Source organism: Gouania willdenowi, unplaced genomic scaffold (genome assembly GCF_900634775.1).
Source record: "Gouania willdenowi unplaced genomic scaffold, fGouWil2.1 scaffold_93_arrow_ctg1, whole genome shotgun sequence".
Classification (NCBI taxonomy): Eukaryota; Metazoa; Chordata; class Actinopteri; order Blenniiformes; family Gobiesocidae; genus Gouania; species Gouania willdenowi.
The window spans coordinates 2,687,504-2,706,693 of record NW_021145258.1 but is presented as its reverse complement, the minus strand read 5'-3'; positions in this window follow the sequence as shown (position 1 = coordinate 2,706,693).

Here is a 19,190-nt window from a genome sequence, read left to right as displayed (position 1 = left end):
TTGTGTGGAGTATGTGCGCTCCACTGCAGACATCAAAGAAAATAATATGTATCATTGAGACGATGTCATTGTTTTAAATATTTATTATTCTGTATGTTTTTATGTATAACAACAATAATAAAATATTTTATATCAAAATAAGGTATTTGAATTATTGCTCAACAATTAGAGTTTTCAGGTATTGAATTCAATTCATAATAATTGTTAAAAAAAATAATAATAATGATAATAACCAGTAAGCTAAAAAACTAATAAATAATTCCATAAAAATTTTGGAAACACTTTAGGCCCACAAACAACAAAAATAATAATAATAATAATAATAATAATAATAATAATAATAATAATAATAATAATAATAATAATAATAAAGTATTTAAGATTGTATATATCTTACTCTCTATGTGACTGTATTGTAAAAGTTGAGTGTTATAACACATGTTCTCCCCTTGAGGGCGCTCTCGTACTGTATAGTGTTTAACATGTGTTCAGAGAATAAAGTGTATCCTCAGAGAGGACGTTGATGATCAGACCTGATATAAGTGTCGTTCATGTTCACACATAAAGGACTCCTTTAAGCTCAAACACCTTAACAAAAGTCATTCTACGTTTTAAATAAGGATTTTTAATTCTCAATAATTACATGTTTCCATCGAACTATTTAAAAGGTTGAAACCTTGCTATTTAAAAATCATTAGAAATTTATGTTTTGAGTAAATTCCGATTTATTTTGTTTTTTATTTGATGTTTGGTTTTTGATTGTCAATGTTGTGTATTGTGTTTTAATCCGTTTTTGTAATAACTTGTTTTCCATATGAATCATTCACATTTCTTAGCGTGGAGAATAAAATGACACCTACTCTTTGGAGATGACATGAGAAGTTGAACCGTCCTGTCAAAATGATCAGGTTTGAAGTGTTGACTACAGATCACTGATGATTTAGTAGAAACTAAACCCTCCCGTCTTAAAACAACTTCACATTGTCTCCTCAAGCCTGTATCACTGGGAAACCTTCATAATGTGTGTGTGTGTGTGTGTGTGTGTGTGTGTGTGTGTGTGTGTGTGTGTGTGTGTGTGTGTGTGTGTGTGTGTGTGTGTGTGTGTGTGTGTGTGTGTGTGTGTGTGTGTGTGTGTGTGTGTGTGTGTGTGTGTGTGTGTGTGTGTGTGTGTGTGTGTGTGTGTGTGTGTGTGTGTGTGTGTGTGTGTGTGTGTGTGTGTGTGTGTGTGTGTGTGTGTGTGTGAGAGAGAGAACCAGTTCCTGCTCTTATACTCGTAAATAATATTAGTTAAAATGACATAATATTATAAAATGATTATCTATGTCATTAGTAATATATGGAAGCCCATTCCTGCCAGTAAAATGAAACAAATAATAATAATAATAATAATAATAATAATAATACAATCTTAAGTCACAATTATGAGAACTAAGTCATAAATATAATTTACTGAGTTAAAATTATGAGCTACTAAGTCATAATTATGAGATACTATCTTATAATTATGACTTAGTATCAAAACATACATGTTGATCCCAGACAGTGTTTACCTGTTTTACAAAAACATTTAAAAAAAAAAAAAAAAAAATCCCTTTACAAAACCTTAATGTTGATTAATATTTAACAATAAAACTTGATTCATGGTTTAATAAACCTAAAACAGCAACTTTTCACAACAAACCACGTTTAAAAAAAACGTATGTCAATTTTTAATGTTACTTTTGACCAGATTTACAGAAAAACTTGTGAAAATTGTGAAATTATTTTTATTATAAATATATAACATCAATGTTAAATCTAAATGTTACATTTAAAACTATGTGTTAAATCTAAATGTAAATGTTAAATCTAAATGTAAATGTTAAATCTAAATGTTACATTGAAATCTGAATATTACATCTCAATCTAAATGGCAAATCTAAATAATAAATGTTAAATCAAAATCAAAATGATAAATCTGAATATTTACAGTAGCTAATATGCAAATTTACCAGAAGTACCAAAATAAAAACTCATTGATGCGAACATTTGATCAGATTTAACATTTAGATATAGATTTAACATTGAGGTTATATTTTTACGAGAAAAGGAAATGTAACAAATTTCATATATATTGCTGTAAATTTGGTTAAAAGTAACATGAAAAAAATTCACTTACCTTTTTTAAAATGTTGCGAAAAAAATATGTTTATTATGTGCAACTTTACAATCAGCACCCCACACATATCAGGTTGTGTCATTTGTTTATATAATATAGTGGTCAAAACTCTTGATCTGAAGCTCAACTTAAATTTAACGTTTATGGTAAACGTATTGCTAAAAGTTATATTCTTGCAAACAAAATTTATATTACAAAAACAACTTAATTTCAAAGTTTTATAAAACAATGTAAATTTTGAATTTGTTCTCCAATTTTCCCCATAGAAAATGTAGCACAGAGCAACTTTAATTAGGGCCTCATTTTAATCAAATTTAATTAACATTTAATTTATCTTTTCTTTGAAAAATACAGTATACATATAGTGCCATGTTAAAAACTCTGGATGGTTCAATCAACATTACATGTTTTTGGAAAGAATTTGGCTAAATTTGAAGCAAATGTAATACTTTTATCACAAAATGGAGACTATTATTGAATTTCTGGTTAAGCTAACCCATTCAAATAAACAGGGATGTATTGTATTCATTGTTTCTAGAGGGTTTTACTTGATGACCTGTTAAAGTTATCATAATGTCAGAGTTTAGGCCAAACCCTAAATAATGTGACAATATTTTGCGCAGAAAAGTGTATTTTAAAGTATTTTTATTGAATTATATGAGAACATTTAAGAAAAGAAGACAAAGCATACAACTGTGAATAACTGGCATCATGGCTTACAATTATAAAGTAAAAAGAAGTTAAAACATGTTCTAGTACCAGAGAAAACAATAATAAAATGATGTTTAATGTAAAACACTAAGAGCCACTGGTTTCCCATGTCTGCTGGAAACTAAAGAACAAAACAATCCAAACTGTTTATTTCATAAGTAGTTGTACTCGTTCTAGAAAAGCAGTATTGGCACTGACAGTAGGTGAAGTGTTGCCTTCACATTCACACGTTCTTCTTCACTTCTTGACCGTTGCATAAGTCACTTCTTCTTCACCTTCCTCTGGTTCTCTGACCTAAAAGAGACAATGGTGGAGTTTTGAGGTGATTGTGTATATTTAAAGAGAAACTAAACCCTGAACTAAAATGTCTTGATTATGGGCGTTTCTCTTGGAGCAGTAAGACACGCCCACTCAGGCAGCCGGTTAGAGCTGCCAGTGACAGAGCACTGTCTTCTCAACTACTACACATAATACAAAGCCCCCCCCCCACACACACACACTATTACTCACACACAGTCCCTGCTCTACTCCCCCCATGAGCCTCAGAACACACACATAAAGTCACACACAGCAGTGAGAAGTAAATGCACGTTCATTCACACACAGAGACAGACGGGGATACACACAATGTGTCTATAAATGTGACTGTGTGTCCGTGCACTGGGGGGAGGGGGAGCAGAGCGTACTACTGCCTGGTTTAAGCGCTTAATAATTCTTCGGTGTCTGTAAATAATGCTGACATGCTGACTAGCAAATGGTGTGATTTGGCAGAGAAAAAAACCTTTGGATGTTCTGTGTATGGACCACAGACATATGACACAGACACAGCACAGCGAGGGTTAAAATGTGAACTACAGGCGGTTCTGCCTTTAAATCTGTATGTATGTCAATGTTTCTATGTTAATAAGTCCATGGCTTGTTTCTTCCTTGGATGGGTAGTATTGATGAGGTGACAAGTAAAAAATACTTTGTTACTGTACTTAAGTAGTTTTTCTGGTATCTGTATTTCTTATGAGTGCTACATTCTCCAGATAAAAGATATGAAATTTGCTGGTTTAAAAACCCTGTCTTATTATTGAAGGGACATTAGTTTTACTTTTTACCTATGTACATTTAATAGCATGTACTTTTTTACCTTTACTCAAGTAAGGGAGCAACTTCAATACTTTGACTTTTACCAGAGTCGTTTTTTATTCAAGTATCTAAACTTTTACTTGAGTATTGACGACTAGTACTTTTGCCACCTCTGATTACACATCACTGAATGATGATGTGTGCGTGTCTAGTTGTTGTGAATTCAAACCCAGTTTGGTTTATTTTGCTTTAGCGACTCTGCTAAAGTGGGAGCAATGGTTTGACGTAGGGAGTCACTTACCTCTGAGCTGGGCAAGGCCTCTTGGTTTTGGCTTCTGTAGCTGACGGTGTTCTCCTCCCCATCCTGAGGTCAAACAAAGGAACAAATCACTTCCTCAGCAGGATTTATTGTATCAGCAGTTTAAATGTCTTTAGCTCAGGCCTGTCAAACACACTAAGTTTATCTGCATGGTGATGTAAAAAATAGCTGCAACAGTTTGTGAGAAGTGGTGAGTGTTTAAATATACTCACAGGAACACGAGCTCGCTTTGGGGCGTCTGTAACAAACCAATAATACAGATTATTATCTCAACCACTCAGCGATGCAAAGAGTTTTTATTGTCACAACCGTCAGCGACAGGAAGTGGAAAGTTACTTTTCTAGCTCAGCTCAAATCTTTAAAACATGAAAAGAAGCAGTTCAATAATAGAACATATAATCATAATACAGATAAATACTAACAAGGTTTAATTAACTGATTTTACATTTCAGAGTTTACTAAATTCTGTGTATATGTGACATCATCATCTGTCTCTTCTATGATTGCTAGACATTCATCCACCTGCATGAGTATTGCAAATTATCTCCTAATTTAATCCTCACTCAAAACTGTCCTCATTGGGAGATAGATTAACTCACAGAGGATTTTGTCTAATTGATGAACATCTTTTTTTAAAAGACTAGTTTGAAACTGAAGTAGACTCATTCAGAAATAGAGAAACCTCTATTAAATGGTATCAAGAGCTTAAACAGAAATGTCTAATTGTTTTGTTGCTTCTGATCTCTAGAAATGTTCAACCCAATCCTGGCACTGAAAAGTTGTAAAGCCTTGTTGATTTTAAATCAAGGGCAGATCTTGGTTTCATTCATTTAAATGTACACAGTCTATTTGCCAACATGGACATGGTTCACATATGGGAACTTTCACCTGATCCTGATGCAATTCTAATACCAGAGTCATGGTGAAACAAATCTATTTTGGATAAGGATGTTGGTATTGATGGTTACAGTGTCTAAAGCAGTGGTTCTCAAACTTCTTTGGCTCAAGTTCCACCTTTCTCTTAATTCCTTTGTCCGACTACGTCATTGTGCTTAGAAAACTATTTAAAAACAACTATAGAACATAATGATGAAATGAATGAGTGATAACACATTTTAAAGAATCTCATTTTGTAAATAAGTGGAAATAATCAGTATTAAATACAGTGATTTCCAACCTTTTTTGGATCGTGACCACATTTTGATATCAAGAATTTCTGGCAACCCCAAAAACATTTTTTTCTAGAATTAGTTTTTTTACCATGTTTAAGCTCAGGTACAGTAATTATTCTTTTTTTTTAATTTTTTTTAATGCATTTAAGCTTAACTAGATTTATATTTCACAAAGCAAACGTGTAAAAATACAGTTGCTTAAGATTGTGTCTTAGTGGTTAGCTCGTCCACCTCACAGCAAGAAGATTCTGGGTTCAAGCCCTGGGGTGGACACCTGAGTTCTTTCTGTGTGGAGTTTGCATGTTCTCCCCGTGCTGTGTGGGTTTCCTCCTGGTACTCCGGCTTCCTCCCAAAAACATGACTTGACTCTAAAAATTGCCCATAGGAGTGAATGAGAGTGAGTGGTTGTTTGTCTGTGTTGCCCTGTGATGGACTGACGCCCTGTCCAGGGTGTACCCCCGCCCAGCGCCCAATGAGAGCCGGATATTGGCACCGGCAGACCCCCATGACCCTGTGAGACAGGAGCAAGTGGGTTTGAAAATGGATGGATGGATATTTTGATTTTAAAGAAATTTCAGGCGATCCCATTTAAACATTAGGTGACCCCAAATAGAATCTCAACCCCAAGGTTGAAAAACACTGATTTAGTGGCTCCTGAATAGATTTATTTCTATAGTTTTAATCTTTTCCGGTCATCTCACGCCTGAGGTGGAACAAAGACTGACACTTTATTTGTTAATTTTCCACTTTCTCTCTCTCTCTCTCTCGCTCTCTCTCTCTCTCAAGTACCCCCTGTAGTTCCATCGTGTACCCCCATTTGAGAAACACTGGTCTGTAGGACAAAGTAAGTTTCATGTAAATCTGCTCTTGTCCAAATCAGTGAGTAAGAAATTAGAATTTTTAGCTTTTGACCTTGAAGAATCCAAAACACTTCATTTGACTGTTAATGGGTGTTATAGACCCCCTATTGATACCAGTGATGCTTTACCATCAATGATGAATCAATGAAGTCAAATAAAGTTCTCTCTATGGGAGACTTAAATCTAAATCTGTTACAAACAGTCTGAGATGACCTCAAACCTTTTTGTAATTCATTGAATCTGTTTCAGGTGGTGAATGGTTCTACAAGACCAAACCTTAAATGTCTGATAAATCTACCTTTATTAACCTGATACTAACAAATGTTCCTCATGAATGACATCACTGACCATCATGTTATTGTCTGAATAGCAAAAATTCCTTAAAGTGCATAGACATTCTCTTATGCAGGGTTGGGGTCAATTACATTTTTCAGTTACAATTACCCATGTTCATTTACAATTAAATTACAACTACAGTGGTCAGCAATTTTTCCAATTACATTTATTTACAACTATTTTTTATCGTCAAAGTCAATTACAATTATGTTCTCAATGACCAAATTTCAATTACAGTTAATCACAATTACTGAGTCTGAAATAAATAACCAAATAAAAGTTAACCTTCCTCTTGTGTTAGCTTTCTGTTAGCATCTGAAATATCAATCATCTCATTTATTTCATATCTATTGGTTACCTTGTTAGGTTTTATAATCAATGAAAATATAGGTTTTAATATTTTTGGTGTGGGCGTCTGTAAATCTAGGGTTAAACTGACACATAAAATGCTCATTTTTGTTAAATGGTCAAATGTGGTAAAGCTTGATATGAAACATATTTTAATAATTGTAACTACATATGTGTAGAACTGTACATAGAACTGTAACATGGTTCCCCAGTTTTGTGTTAAATTATAATTGTATTTGCCATGAAAATTCTATATTAAAATAATTTTAGTAATTTATCTAAAAATTAAATTTAATTACAATTATGACAACAGATTTCTTAAATTACAATTACACCATAATTGTATTTAATTATCAATTACACGATTACAATTGTAAATGACTCCAACCCTGCTCCTTTGATTCTCTGACTGTGAAAAATAAGCTTTATAATGTCAAACCTTTCAATAAATAAACCTTTATGTCACATACACACACACGCACGCACGCACGCACGCACGCGCGCGCGCGCACACACACACACACACACACACACACACACAGTATTGTAATGTATAAGATTTGTAAATATTGCCTATGGTCTATGGCATTTTTTGCATACAGTAAACATCTCATGTATAAACTAACTTAAAAAGGAAGAGACCAAATGTATTATTATTTATTATTATTTGATTATTATCTACCAATAAAAGCAAGGGAGGTCTGTGTGTGTGTGTGTGTGTGTGTGTGTGTGTGTGTGTGTGTGTGTGTGTGTGTGTGTGTGTGTGTGTGTGTGTGTGTGTGTGTGTGTGTGTGTGTGTGTGTGTGTGTGTGTGTGTGTGTGTGTGTGTGTGTGTGTGTGTGTGTGTGTGTGTGTGTGTGTGTGTGTGTGTGTGTGTGTGTGTGTGTGTGTGTGTGTGTGTGTGTGTGTGTGTGTGTGTGTGTGTAATAAATTCAAATGGACAATCAAACTTGTTTCTTTAATGAATTATCAAATAAATTAATTTATACATTTACCAATATGTCATAGCCTACCACATGTCTTTGTTAAAGCGTAATACAAAGTATTTTAGCATGAAAGCACGTATTTTTTAATGTTGACAGCGTCCTGTATCATAACTAAATCTCTGTCGTTTGTAACAAACTAAACCGTGTGAAAATCAGGTAAAAGTTTGGGGAGTAATGATGATTATTGTAATTGGGGATAAACCTTCCTCAGTAGAAATAAATGCATTAGAGACCTGTCCAAGATGGCGGCCGTGCTGATCATCAGCTCCAATAGGTAGCGTCAGTTGATGAGACATCAATGTATATAATGTCTATGATTTATATGTTGTCAACAAAGACTTTCTTCTGCTGCTCCAGTTTTCCTCCTGGATTTGATGAAAACAGTCAGACCAACTATGACCAGGATGGTCAACAGTCCGACTGAGGCTACGATGATGATGATGATGATGAAGATGATCTTGTTTGGAGTCGAATCAGACGTTAAATCAACTGGAGCTGAAAACAATGAAGAACATATAAAGACAGTGTTTACATGTTAAAGGTGAGATTTGATTGGTCGTCCTACCTGTAGACACAAGTGTGTAGTCAGCAGAAATCTTCACTTCATTGTTTATAACAAACTGGCAGGTGTATCTTCTGCTGTGGTTAATCTGATGTGTTATTATCAGATCAGAAACACATTTCTTCTGTCTACTATAATAGACTTCATCATCATCTTGCTTCAGTTCATCTCTCTCCTCATCCAGCCATCTCAGGATGTCTTCTTCACAATAGATGTATCTGTACCTCCACAGAGAGCACGTCAGTGTGACTCCTCCCACTGGATCAGTGCTTTGATTTGCTGAGACTGAGGAAAATGTGAAAGTATGCAAATAATTAAATGAACAGTGATATTTGTGGTCAGTACCAGGGTTGGAGTCAATTATATTTTTCAGTTACAATTACTGTAAGTTTTCAATTACAAATATTAGGAACAGCTGCAATAATGTCATGTTACTCACTTGTTAAAATGTTCAGAAACACATGTGTCGTGTTCATACGTTTTCCCATAGCACATCCTGTGTCCTCAGAGGAGATGTTTGTGATGGTCAAAGAACATCTACGGCCCAGACTCAGTTTAATGAAGATTCACCTCAAGCTGCTAATCTGTCCATCACTAACAATGGTATCAGTAGTAGATCTGTCTATGTTGTACAGCCATTTAAAGCTAGAACATGATGTTTTAGATAAATCCACACAGTTGCAGGACATGATGACCTCATCTCCAGCTCTGTGATAGATGTTGATGTAGTCACTGCTGCCTGCTGCAAAGAAACACAGAGCAGTCATTATAAAGTTCTAAAATAAAACAGGGATGGGGTCAATTCCAGTAACTGTAAATAGTTCTTCAAATTCTCAACATTGTTCAAGTTAATGGAAAGACGTTTATTCTGCGTAAAGGTAAGATGACTTTTATGTCGCTTTATCTTATTTGCACTGGGACTGATTTTTGGAAACTGTAGCTCACTTATTCATTGGCATTCATTCATGAATTAAAAAATAGATTTGTGTGTTTAGAATCTCATTCAGCTGCTGTGCAGCCAGGTTGTTGTGGAAAGCAGCAAGGAGAAAAAAGAGAGGAGAGAGAGAGAGGTGCTCTTTTGCTAGACATTGTTTTGCATGTAGTCCTCATACAGGTCATTTGTGATGTAAATAAAATTTATTAGGCTTACACGGCTTAAAAGTGCACCTTTTTACGTGCAGTTGGCATTATTACTAATCTGGCCCTGGCGCTAGGATGTCATTTTGCAATTTGCAAAAACTGATTTATTTGTCATTTACAGTATATTGGTTTATTTGATGCAGATATGAAGCTCTGGGTGTGTTTTCTATTGCATTTGTTTTTTTGTTTGATTTGATTTTGCGAGTTTACACGGGTGACTGGCAACTTCGTGGTTTGGGCTGGTTTTTATTGGAATGGCGGGATCTAAGATATGATTGGGCTGGAAACAGTCAATCTGATCTGGCAACACTGACCACATTCAGAATGTGCATGTTCACAACAACCCACTGTTCCCTGAGTGCCTCCACACCACTTCCAGTGATAGCCTGGTATGCCATTATTCAACAGCATTTATATATTTTACTTACTTATGTTCTCAGCAGCTAAACACTAATCAACACATTTGCAACTTTACTGCTCCAGCAATGAAGCCGACCTACAGGCTGGAGAAGGTGCTCATGAACAAACGCATTCTCAGTGAAGTAAAGAAGCTCAGCCCTCTCTATCAAACATCTGCCTTGGAGGGATTCCAAGCAGTGTCAGCGTTATTTATGGGAGGGGCATTCACCGGCAGTGCCCCCCTCCCACTACAGGAGGAGCTTTTTGTTAATCAAAGATATCTGATTGGCTATCATAACTGACTGTGCCCATTCACTGACAGCGGACGGGAGTCTGCTCCATAGATATAATATACTGGTGTAATTGTTTTACATTTGTGCTATTGAACGTCCCCAAGAGCTGTTGTTAGGATCAGCCAATAGAATATGTATATGCTTGCTTTGTTGATTCACATGACGTTACTCACATTGCTGCATCACGACAAAGCGAGAGCGCTAAATTCAGATGGAGTTTGAGAATCTGCCTTCTGAAATAATCAAAATGCCCATGTTTTGTGGAGTTTAGGGCTGCTCCAGTCGTTCTCACCAAGAAAAAGAAAAGAGATTTTATAGAGTAACAAAAATAGCCATTCACAAAGGTGAGAAATGTAAAAAGCTCACAGAACAACACCGTAGTGGAGGGTTTTGTGCCCCCTGCAGTTTTCTTAATGCCCCCATTTAAAACCGCCTGGCACAGACTCTGTTCCACAGTGTGATTCTGTGCTTTGAACCCAAAAATGTGACTTTCTCATACCTGGGAATGCTCTGTAGGTTAATTGTGCTGTAATCATGTCAATATTGTGTTGTAAAAAAAATCCAGAATGCAATTTGACTTCTGCGTTATACAAGTTAAAAACTGACAAGTGAAAACATTACAACATTTTATGTCTACAATAGTGACCGTGGCACTTGAAATGTTTTCAGTAATCCAATACAAATCCTTCTTTTATCAGTCTTTACCTGTCTGCATTGTATTTTAATGAGAATTCTGCACGTAGCCAAGCAAGGACTGCTTCAGGAAAACAGCAGTTCTAAATTACATTTCCCAAGGCCAAGAGAAGGAAACATATTGTTTCCATGGTGAAGACAAGCTATGCTACAGGTTAAAATGTCACCTTTATAATAATATGTATAATTCAAAACCTTTTCACCCTGCTGGCAACACTTTGGGAACACTTGAGTGACGAGGTATAAATATCTAGGCTGTATTTTTGCCATTGTGCCAAAAGTTGTGCCAAGATGTTATTAATTACTCTAACAATGTGCTATGTTCTGTGCTCTCTCCTTTTGTCTTAGGATATGTCACAGAGCTTATGGACCTCCTTTTTAATGAGATCGTCCATGACCCTGCACCGTTTGTCACTGAGATGAAAGCAGTGGCTGTTCCTGGATCCCTGTGCTCACAGTAAGAGCAACCTGAGAAGTTAATAATAATAATAATAATAATAACTAGAACTGCAAGCAGTTATGATAGGGGGGCCAAGCCTTCCCGCGTGACTCGGCCCCCAGGTTTCGGGGAGCACATGGAAGTTCCTCACAAAGGATGACGGCTTGTGGCGAGCGTCAGGACACAGGCCAACGTGCCATTTGCTGTGAACAGATGGATATGAAGTTTTGGGAGATGTGATTTAAAATGTGAAATTTACAGGCCAAAATGCATTTACACTCATTATAGCACCACCTAGTGGTGCACATTTTGGTATGGGTGATCTGTGTGCTCTTAAATATGTACCCTGTAAATTTCACATCCCTCAACATAATACTTCAGCTGATATAAAGGTTTGTTTATTTATATGTTATGTTGTAATAAGCCACTCCCACTTTGACCAATTGCAATTAACTTCGAGATACGGCCCCAGGAGCCACCCAAGGTCATACCCACCACATTTGGTAAAAATTGGTCTTGCCATTTATGAGATATACATTTCCCATATTTGCAGCGCCCCCTAGTGGTGTAAATTATTAACATTTTGCTTATACTCTTACAGTCACATGTCAACCAATGATCTCAGATTTGGTGTTGTTAGCATTTATTTTGACTGAGATATGCAACAGTTAGTAAATTTTTCTTGCTCGCTATAAAAATGCATGAGTAATTATTCGTGCATATTTTGAGCCAACAACATTATTTTATGAACTTTAGATCAGGTCTAACTGAAGACTCTACAGTCCTGCCCTAAAAAGGAGAGGTCTTTTCTGTTCCTGCTTGCAGCCTGAACATTTACAGTTAGAAGTGTGTTGCAATCTGCTGACCGTCTGTCTGAAATAAACTAGCTGACTGTAGGTTTGTTATTTCTGGCTTAAAAGGAGAACCTATATGTACAGAGACAAAAGCAGGGTTTTGTGTCGGTCTCCACTTATGGTGTCTCAGGACCCTAAGCAAGAGGTAGAAGGTAGTAGTGTTTGTGTTAACGTAAATCAGTTAACGTAAATCAGCCTATTGCTATGTTATCGTATAACCATGTCCAAAGCATAAGTGCTGGGACTAAATGTGCTGATACTGCAAGAAAGCAGACAGGAACAGAAAGTACGTGTCCCTGCTCTGCACTCTGATGACCTAATGACCTGAGCTAGCTACACACAAAGTTCCCCTAAGCCTGCAGCTAGGATGTTAAGTTAACTGTAAAAGAATGAGAAGATACATTGATATGTATTATCAACAGATATCACTGGGGTGACTGCCCCCCCACTGTGACACCTGGAATTCTCAGTGGTCTCCCATCCATCAACTAACCAGGCCCAGACCTGCTTAGCTTCCGAGATCTAACGGGATCGGGCAATGACAGACCAGTATGGCCATATGTCCAGGTTCAACTGTTCAGGTGGGGTGGGAACAGCCCCAAGACATGATGAGTCAACACCCTTCTATCCCCACAAACATGTAAGTCACAGCCACAAGGTATGTTGTTGTGGTCATGATGACAGCCTAATCTGTCTTTTCCTTATTCCTGTCTTTTTTCTTTTCCCATGTCAGTGTTGCCAACTTAGCTACTTTCTCGCTAAATCTGGCGACTTTTCAGATCTTCAGATCGACTATTTTTGTCGCCAATACAAAAATCTAGCTACTTTTCCCGGTGTTATATGAGACATTTCTGATGTTATTCCAGTGAAAGCACGTATCGCTCTGCAGTTACTGTCCTCAACGAGCAACACGTGCTGCTGTGAGCACCTCCACCATTCCAAAGCACTCACAGGCTGTCAGTCTCACAGTAGCGTCACAAAGCATTCCCAGCAACAGTCAGAGCAGAGGAGACCCTGACCCACACCACTTCGTGTCCAGACCTACTTTCTGTGAAGTGTCTTGCGATAACTCGTGTTATGAATTGACGCTATACAAATAAAGATTGATTGATTAGTGAAGTTATTTTGAGACGTAATGACCTCTTTCAATGGCAAAAAAAACCATCAACAAGAAAGTTAATTTGTAGTTCTAAACATATTTGGGTTTTTTTTACTAACTTTTCATCTTTCCCACAAAGTTATTCTTCTCCCACAGTGTCCATTACAGTTACATTCAAATGATTAATTATAGAAATTAGGTGATGACCAGTGTAACGGTACTTTTGACAGTAACTAGTACTCTTTAATGCTATATTTTTAAAAGAAATAAATGCAGTTATTGTTACAATATGGTTCATTTTGTTACTATACTAGCTGCAGTATATTCCATAATTACTTAACATTTTCAGCTTCTGCTGGTCTCAGGTAAATAAACTGGCATTGAAAGAATACTTAGTGTTTCAGTCAGACTGGTGTTTGTAAAGATTAATACATGTTTTGTTATTGCTATTAAATAAAGGAAGTAATTTTATTGCATAATTGTGACCATCACCAGCCCTCCCTAAGGAAGGGTAAGAAACACTTTATTAAAGGGAGAATATAAAATGTCAGTACGGGTGTAGTACGGGTGCTAGCTCTTTGCTATCATTATCTGGGAAGGAAAAAGCAGGAACGAGTGAGATTATAGCATTATGGAGGGATATTCTGAAGTATCCAGCAGCTCACAGCACGACATACTAACACAGACCATGTACGGACCTGAGTGGATTATTGATAATGTTTTGATCGTGAGATCAATAAACCAGGCTAAACGGGTCATCACAGCTGTGGAGGAACTTAAAGCAGGACTAAAAGAACCGTCAACTGTGAGCCACATAGCAAAATAATGAAAATATTTGAAAATGAAAATGAAAAATCAAAAGCCCAGTTTGAGTGTTTTTTTTATTTTTTTTTTTATTGGAAGGAAACCAATGTTCAGATGTTATATTTGTCAATAAAGCCAAAAAAAAAGCCGGTTTTCTCTGTTTTTTTTTGGTTTGAAACTTGCTTCTATTCAACTGCTGAATACAGAAGAAGAAAAAAAATTCTGATGAAAGTAGAGACTTCAATCTTTCTGGACAATTTCGACATTTTCTGCAAAAGGAAAAATAAAGATGTATAGTGTATACTATAAAACTCATGAATCATGCTTTTAATTTCTGAAAATGAACATGTTCAGTACACACCTTACTAGATTCATAGTCCTTATGAACTCTGTACATATTGATCCTGTTGTTTGGAATGTTAAATACGCTGCACACTTCACTCCAGAATCCATCCTTATATGTAGAATTTACTTGGAGTGGAATGCAGCTCTTTTGCAGGTCTACAGTAGTTTTTAAAATGTCCTTGATAGAGATTTTTATTGGATTTGTTCTATTTTGTAAAAGAAAGGCATAATTATTGATTATTAACATACATGGACATACATTCTTTAATTCAATATATGCAATGAAGACATTATTCGTATTTGAATTAATAACGTGTAAGGTGTACACTCTGTATAAAATCAAAAAGGACAAAATATTAGGAAGACAGGATACTAGTGTTGTAGTACTAGAGATTGGTCTTTGTCTCGAGACGTGTCTCAAATCTAGTTTTTGAGGTTCTTGGTTTTGTCTTGGAATCGAAAACCTTTTAACGAGTGGTTTCTGGGATGATACCATTTATTGCACAGATTTGTTCCAAAATTTAATGTTTTTTGACAACTTGGAAATGAATCAAATTGCCAAAAATACCATTAAAAATAACAAAAAAATTCATTTTGAGGCCATGACAGCCTCTGCACTTGAAAGAACTTCACGGAGAGAGAACACAGGTTCACAATGGTGAAAACCTATGAGCGATTGGTCAAAATGTCTCTCAGTTGGAGCTAAGTGGCTGAGCGCCAAACTTCTTCCCCAGTCTACTGGCTCTGAAAGCAGGGGAAGCGTCTGCTGTTAGCGCCTGTGTGTGTGTGTGTGGTGTGTGTGTTTGCATGTGTGTGCGAGCATGTTCAAAGTGAGAGTCCTAGAACAGAGCGATGCGCCCCCGAAGGGGAGCCACTTTTTTTTTCAGTTCTTGCTGATGTTTATTGATGAGGAATGTGTGACATGAGAAATATACAAAAGAACAACAGAGATTTGTTTTTGTTTGCTTTCATCATAGTTTAGGAAAACATGAAAATAGTACAAAATACAATTAATAAAACAAATATTTACAATTTTAAAAAAGTGTTATTAGGTGTGTGTGTGTGTGTGTGTGTGTGTGTGTGTGTGTGTGTGTGTGTGTGTGTGTGTGTGTGTGTGTGTGTGTGTGTGTGTGTGTGTGTGTGTGTGTGTGTGTGTGTGTGTGTGTGTGTGTGTGTGTGTGTGTGTGTGTGTGTGTGTGTGTGTGTGTGTGTGTGTGTGTGTCATTTCTGCACTCACTCCCTCATTCAGCATTGGTCAGAACGTACCTGGCACTACCATTGTAATGTTCTTTCTACATTTGCCACATGTGTATTTGTAGCAGTCAACACATCGTACAGTGGCACAATTTTTCTTGCATTGATGGTTGTGTACTACAACCATGAAGTGGAATGAGACTGTAATAACAGGGTGTTTTCTTTAAAAATGAATTCAAAATAGTATGTAATAAGTGTCATATTTTAAACTTTCACAGGCTTTTATTTTGAAACTACACATCAGAATGTTTTGAAACTTATAGGGTCACACCATGAGGTTGTGTACTACAACCCTGAAGTGGAATGACACTAAAATAACAGGGTGTTTTCTTTAAGTGTAATGTATTACATTTAAAAATCTGGTGTGGCATTTTATTTTGAAACTTGTTAGATGAATCTGAGTTACTTGCTAAGATTTTTTAATATCAGTCTGAAGTGAAAGTAGTCTGTAAAATCACAGCTTTTTTTAATAAAGTGAAATATTAGCAACAAAGAGAATCTTAATTTTATGATCTCCTGTTTGCACTTTACTTAGTAAAGAGAGTAAACTCCACGTTAGAATAAGCATAACATTAGAAACAAGTAAGGACTGAGTAGTTTCAGTCACAGCGAGTTGGACCACAAACAATAGTGAGTTTACACTGTCCTCACCTCTTTATTCTGAGCAATATTACAGGGAATGTGTTTGAGTTCTCTCCTGAAACCAGCAACAGGATTCCAGAGCATTTAGTTTCACTAGCATCAAAACACAGCGTTGGATCTTAACTGTTGAAAAACAAGTTCAATAATCGCTGTTTAGATATTTAACACTTGTTTTACTGAAGTAAAAATAACAACCTCTCCAACATACATGTGTAACAGAACAGTATACAACAATATGATGTTTCAGACAGAATCCTCACCATATGTTGGCCTGAGGTAGAGAGGAAGGGAATAACTGAGGGGATCATCAGGTGGTCAGATGAAGACACAAAGGACAGAGATTACAACTTTATCATGTTCTTAACAATGGGAATTGAGTTTGAATTTTCATACAAGATCTGCGTTTTCTCTTCTTGTGAAACCTTCATTTTAAAAGTAAATAAAAGGCTAATTTTTCATGATGCAAAAAGTACAAATATTTATGTGATCACAGAAACTTAATTTTAAGCTCAATAACTTACTGGTTACTACAAAGGAGGCAGAATGGGGCACTAATAACATTTTTTGTTACCAATTAATCTTTTGTTTTTTAAATATAATTCAAATATCTGTATATTGTCTTTTCTTTTTTAGTACCATCATTTGGAGACATAGAGGTAACCACACCCCTGAGTCACTGAAGATTCACCTGAAAATGATAGAGTGGCATTACTGGTTAGCTATACGCCATCGTAATGGTGTCTTGGGCAGACTTTTCCATGACATTAAAAATCAAGTTAAGTACAGTTTAAAATTGTGGGGAAACTCCTCCCAATAGTGTACAAGAACACTTAAGTAAAAACCCAGTTAAGTCATCCTGTGTTTGAAATTGCTGAATAAAAGAACAGATATTTCATGACTTCATTGTTGTTTTGTTAAGGTTTTAATATGATTTTATCTGACTGTGTAATGACACTTATTGACATCTTAGTGACTATTTCAAATGTTTTCACTTTACTTCAGGTGATAAAAAAGAGACATTTTACTGTTATAATGGTCTAATGACATCACTGACACTCTAACCTCAAGTAATAAAAGTAAAATTAATGTATGAATGTTTAAAAATGTTGCACACAGTGACTAAGTGGCTAGCATGTTTGCCTCACAGCTACAAAGTCCTAGGTTGAAACCCTGGGGTGACACTAATGTCCTTTCTGTGCGTAGTTTGCATCTTCTCCTTGTGCTTTCCTGGGTTTCCTCTGGGTTCTCTGGTTTTTTCCCACAATGTAAAAACAACCGTTTGCTTGATTGGAATTTTGAGATTGCTCCATAGCAGTGAATGGGTGTGTGAGTATTGTCAGTGTGTGTGTCGTTCTGCAATGGACCGGTTCCATGTCCAGGGTGTACCCCCCACCTATCACCCAAAGGATGCTGGAGATGGGCACCAACAGACCCCCGTGACCCTGAAACATGTGTAAGTGGGTGAAATGATGAATGGATGGATGTTTGATAATCACGTCTGTTATGACATGTTAATGTCACATGGTCATAATGTAAAAAGTGGTAGGGTGTTTTGCCCTGGTTAATGACAAGTTGTCATGACAATGCTTTCTCAAGAAATGCAAACATAGCTCCAAAGGTGTCATAATTTAGCGAATGACACTTAATGACAGCCTTCATGACACCTTATTAATGCTAATGACATGTGTCATATCATAATAATGACAGTGTAATGTCAGCCTTATGTATACCCCTTCAAATAAAGTGTTACCACATTTTTTTTAATTACATTTTGGAAATGATTTTTTTTTTTTTTTTACTAGAATCATAAATGTAGTGAAATGAGTGTTGACTGTTGGAATAATGTGACTGTTCATTATTGTCAGTGTCTCTGCTGTGATGTTCTGTGTTCGCTATAGTCGACTTTGTAATTTCCTTTTTTGGTGATAAAGTTGAACTGTTTCATCCTGTTTGGCCTTGTGTGTGTAGCACATTATTTAAAGGAGACGTTAGTTTAGAATCACTGTATAATGTGTTTTTATATTTTTATATTCATACCCCCCACCCATTTAAACTCCTCTTCCTCTTTTTATGACATCACTGATATAAGATGATATTTTTGCTCAGTGCACTCACAGATCAGAGTGTGAGGAAACATTAGAAACATTGATCTACAGCAGAATGCTTCTCCTGCAGCTCACTCTGCTCTTTGTGCTCGTGCTTGGAGGTAAACTTCTTCTTCTGTTGATGTTGTTTTATTATTTAACAGAGTAGATGCTTTGGATTTCATTTGTTTTAATGAATTAGTGATAAAAAAAAAAAACTAGACATGTGTTAAAAACATATGGATGGTGAGAGAATATTGACAAAATACCATTTCATATCAAGTTTAAAGGCAAATTGTTATATTTATTTTAAAACAGAGCTCATTTTGGAAAAAGAAAAAAAAAACAAAACTTAGTTTAAAGTTAGTTTTATTTCAGTCAGATAATAATGGACCCAAAAAGCTGAAATACATCAGTTTTAAGTTAGAAAATTGAATCTACTCAAGTTGTGATTACTTTGATCAAATTAGTTTATTTCTTTGAACAAACAGTAGAAAATGATTAGGAGAACACAATGAAGGAGTATGGACCTAATTTAGGGCCACAGAATGAAAATTACAAATTTATGTTAAGAAGGTTTTTTATTTGGAGCTTCCTCTTCTTCTTCTTTTAGTTTAT